Source organism: Mus musculus, chromosome 16, assembly GCF_000001635.26.
Source record: "Mus musculus strain C57BL/6J chromosome 16, GRCm38.p6 C57BL/6J".
In the NCBI taxonomy this organism is placed as follows: Eukaryota; Metazoa; Chordata; class Mammalia; order Rodentia; family Muridae; genus Mus; species Mus musculus.
In genome coordinates, this window is record NC_000082.6 from 44,671,282 (window position 1) to 44,676,083 (window position 4,802).

The 4,802-nt window shown below is 45.9% G+C and overlaps 1 annotated feature.

Annotated features, from left to right (window-relative positions):
* Positions 1–1,835: an enhancer, noted in NCBI's record as "VISTA enhancer mm1637". NCBI's record gives its function as "enhancer in: neural tube[7/9] | hindbrain (rhombencephalon)[7/9] | midbrain (mesencephalon)[7/9]" and the evidence as "EXISTENCE:transgenic organism evidence [ECO:0001131][PMID:17130149]".

Below are 4,802 nucleotides of genomic sequence, written 5' to 3' on the forward strand. Positions count from 1 at the left end.
AGTTCCTCCTCAGACTCGCTTGTACTCTAGTCCAAAACGCCAATTTCCCAGGTTCTTTTAGAGACCACTTAAGAAGCCGGACATCAGCATGCAAAAACAAACAGAGGCAAACAAAACCGGCTCCTGGGGTGCTTTTCCTGTGACAGGGTGGTGTGGAAAAACCACTAGATGAGGGCTTTGCCGAGCAACTCAGGAAAGAATATATTTAGCTAAGGGAAAAAAAAGTTAGGACACGTCAAATGTATGGGCGTTTGTCCCTTCCTAATTAGAGTGAACTGTGGGTGACAACCCTAGGATTTAGAGAACAAGTGTTAGCCAGTTAGCACAGCCCAGGCCAGCCCATAATGGCCTGGCTTCACCCTCTCTCCACCTTGTGTGAAGGGTCACTGCCAGGCCATCTCTTTGCCTGTTGGCCTAAGAAACCCCAGACAAGGGAGTCCCATTCACTCCCCCTGGGCTTTTCCAGGCAGGGTGGCTGGCCTTCTCTGTCCTAGGCTGCTCCTTGGCTGCTAGAACCCGGCCACCTCCCTAACCCCTGCAGCGCGGTGGAGTCCCGAGCTGTTTCTGCTCTGCTTTCCTTCCAGGGCCGCAGGCTTTTCTCTTTGTTTTCATTTTTCTCTTTTCTTTAAGAAACTTCAAGAGAACTTAAAAGCCGATCCTTGAAAGTTAGGCCTTTCTGATCGTGGAAAGGTATCTATCTCTGCGGGGCCTGGGTTGAAGTTCGTCTGGAGTCTTTAATATTTCAGCGTCTCCTCTTCCTTCTTCAAACTTTCTGGACTCTGATCCACTCCCCTTCTTGCTTGATGCTCTTCCCCACCCCCGCGCGCCCCATGGTCTCCATCCTTGGAGCCCACGGGTAAAGGAGAAGAAGGGCTTGGTCCGAGGGCCAGAGAGGGGGAGGGGGGAAAGCCCTGGGCTCCCATGCTGGGCCCAAGGAGACTGTGAGAAAGTCCCTCTCCATCTGCAGCCCAGCCCGGTGGGAGTCAATTAATTCTGAATAACCTAAAACGACAGAGGTATTTGCATTCGCAACCTGACTGATGACCGTATAAAATTGATTTATGAATTAAAGTGTTTCCCCTCCCTTTATCCCCGATTCAGTCTGTAATTGATTATACGTGCTGCAGCGAAATTAAATAAAAGAAAATTAAAAAGAAAAGAAAGGGAGAAGTGAAAAAAAGAGAGAGGCCTTTGCTCTGCAGTCCAGCCTTCTCAGGGTTCCCCACGACCAGCGAGTCTAGTCTCCACTTAACAGTTTTTTATTTAAAAAGTTACTTCCAACTTTATTTCTATCCCCCGCCCCCACCCACCCCCTCCCGGGCCCCGGGCCTGGCTCCACCACCGTTAGCATTCTCTTTCCCGCTTCCTCCTCTCTGTACGTTTGGGATAGAGCAAGGCGCCTCCCTGGTAGAATTACACCTAGAAAAAAATGTGAGGGGTGAGCAAAGACTGCTGCCTTCGGTGTCTGCCTCCCCGCTCCGCATTGTGTCTTTTACTTTGTCGCTTTTTAGAGCTTTTGTGGCTCCTTCCTTTCGCTTTTGACTGCTTTTGACGCCACTCTAACTGGGCGTCGTCAGAATTCCCTTGTAGCAAGTTCTATTAGGTATTCTTAGCAAGAATCGCATCGATGGTAAACATTTTAATGTCTGACCCCTTACTGCAGAATTTTTCCACAGGAAACCAAGTGTTTGTATCAAGGATAAACGTTCAATTATAAAAATCTCAAGGTGCTTTTAGCCAAAGGAGGAGTGTTTTCTTAATAAGAGAGGGGTGTTAAGCAAAGGAGAAGATGACTCCAATTCAAATCACCCAGAGAACAGAACAGCAGGCTTCGAAACCAGGGACCTGAACGGTACTACCTTTGGGTCCCTGATATGACATTTTCCATTTCTTTGCATGGCTGTTTAAGACAGAGAGGGCTGTTAAACCAGAGTCAACATATATGAATCCCCTTCAAGTACAACTCCCCTAAAATCACAACGGAGCCTTCCTCATTCTAACTTTGAAAACATGGCAACTCCCCTAAAATCTAACTTTGAAAACATGGCGGTACTGACTCCAGAGGGTGCTGGCAATAATGTGATTAGTGGCTGTCTCCTACCCCAAACTCAACATTGCTGTTTGAGCAGTACATGGGGAGCTGTCTGTCATCGCAAACTAGATTTGGAGAGCACGCTGTCTTCTTTGCCTCAGTCTTCTCAGAGGTCCTGGTATCTAGAATGGGTCCACTTACTTACCCACAATGCTCTTTGGTCTTTCCGTCTCCCACCTCTGAGGTGTTACTCCTACTTCCGGGTACTCATTTCCTTACCTTAGTTTTTCCTCCCATACCCTTTACTGTCCTTGGTGGGTCCAGTGTTGATTCTGTGCCTCTAACGTCTGATGAGCAGCTTCGTGGGGAATTACACACTAAGCGCTGTTAGCCACAGTGCACAGAAAGCTCAACAGAGCAGGAGGTGGTAGCTCAGGCCTGGCTGGAGAAAGGCCTCTTTGTTGATACCTGGCATGAAGTCTGTCTCCTCAACAAGGAGCTCTTCTGAGAAGAGACCCCTGAGCAGACACGTGAAGATGCAATTCTATGAGAACTGTAAAAATTGGAATCTCTTCAGAGGATGGCTCAAGAATATGTGCTGAGAAAATTCTTAGTAGGTGTTAAGGTAGCACTGGCAGAGAGAAGGCTAGCCTGTGGAAGAGGTGTCTCTGCGGCTTGGAATCCTCTACCCATCTCAGCAGAGCTGAAGTGCTGCCTACCTGAAGTAAGGTTAGGCAGCATGAAAATCCACATAGTCTAGTTCACCCATGCAAGATCTTTGTGGAAATGCAGAAGAGAGAGGAAACACCAAGCTTTGCCTTAGGTGTTTGGGATCATTGAAGAGAATAAAAAACCCAAGAGCAATCTGTGAGAGTACTGAGGCACTGTGTACTGAGGTACTAGGTCCTGGAGTACTGAGTATTAAGGCACTGGGTATTGGGGTACTGAATACTGAACTGCGAGCAGAAACATAAGGCCATAGCAAGAGGGAAATCCACCCCCACACCTTTGCTGTAGGAAACCCTACATTCATAGACAAGAAACACACACACACACGTGTTCTGTGTTTATAGAGATCCAGAACATGACATCAATAGAGACAAAAACTAGCACAAGAGACATAAAATGGATGACTCACATTTCTAGGATCCTTCCTTTTCAAAGGAAATAAAGAACTTGGTGTCTAGCTCCTTAAGGCTGAGCAATGTTTCAAAGCACGGATGTCAAGATATTAACAGTGAGCTCTAAGACTTCTAGATTTCTAAGACTTCCTAGATTTCTGATTGTATGGACTGTCAGTTGGTGGTCCTTCCCCTAAATTCAGAGGATGAGTCTTAATGTCCGATACGATTGTATGAGGAGATGATTAGGTGACGAGGCTGGTCTGCCATGATAAATTAGTCTTTTATGTAAACTAACTATCTCTGCTGACCAGGGAAGGTATAACCAGAAGATGGCTATTTGCAATCTGGGAAGCAGCTCAGACCCGGACACTGGGAAGCAGCTCAGACCCAGACACTTGATGGCACTTTGACCTTGATCTTCCCAGTCTCCAAATCCAGAAGAACTAAGTGGTTGTTGCTGAAGTCATTCTGGGTTTGCTGCTGAGGGAGTCTGAGCTGAAACAACATTCAGATGGCTCTGGAAGGTGAATGCTGTCTGCAAGATATATCTGGAAATGTCATGTTTGAGAAGTATAAACTCCACAGTCTCTAGTGGGCTGACGAGTGATATCGAGCTTGTCTAACATGTGTGAGACCCTGGGTTCAATCCTTAGCCCCATGATGAAAAGTCCAACAAATTAAGACAGTGAGAGTCCTTTTGTTGCCAACCTTTTGGAGGCAGAATTTCATGTTCACTATGAAGCTGAGAACGACCTTATACTTCTATTTTCCTGCCTTATCCTCCGGAGTCCTGGGATTATAGGAATGCACCACTATGCCTAATTTATTCAACAATGGGACTCAAACCCTAGGCTTCATGAATGCTAGGCAAAACTCTAGGTAGTTTCTACCCCAATCTCCTGCATTGGTCTTCCACTTTGTTCTTTTCTTACTGGTCCTTTCCTTTTCAACTGAACTGTATATACATTATTGAGTTTGTTGAAAAGATCTTACATAAATGGTGTTTTCTTTTATGCTTCTAAAACAAGAGGATAGAAATGATTTTTGAAGACATGAGGTAGTTCCTTAATTTCTAGGGAAAGATTCAACGCGAACAGCAACATTGTTGGGCGGAATGGTTGTCATTGTAACCATACCTGTCAAAAGCATAGCACAGTTTCACATGGATGCTGCCAAAGAATCCGATCTTCCTTAAGCAATGTCTTCCTTAAACATGTCAGAGCCAATGAGAACAAAGACCAAAAACTCACATTAACAGTAAGAGGCAGGCTGCAGAGAATGGCTGAAGAGTTGTTGAAACACGTCACTGAGGTTCTGGGATTGGTTTTGCCATAATGGCCCATTCAAACATTCTTGGCAAAGCATGTAGCTATGTAGGAGCTTTTCTAGAAACATCTTCCCTTCTGGCATCCCAGGGGATTCCATGCTGTTCTCAGTGCGAATGTTTCTCCTGGGCTTTTCTCCACAGTTGCTACAGGAATAAGTCTCTGCTTTGGTGTGGAGGGTACTCTGAGCTGAAACTACCATCTTCCAAAATCCTAGTAGGTCTTCTATGGTTCCTCTACCACAGGGGGCCTCAGTTTCAGTTTCTCAATTGTGCTGCTGTCTGGACTCCTGCCATACCTAGGATTGTCTTTCTATAAGCC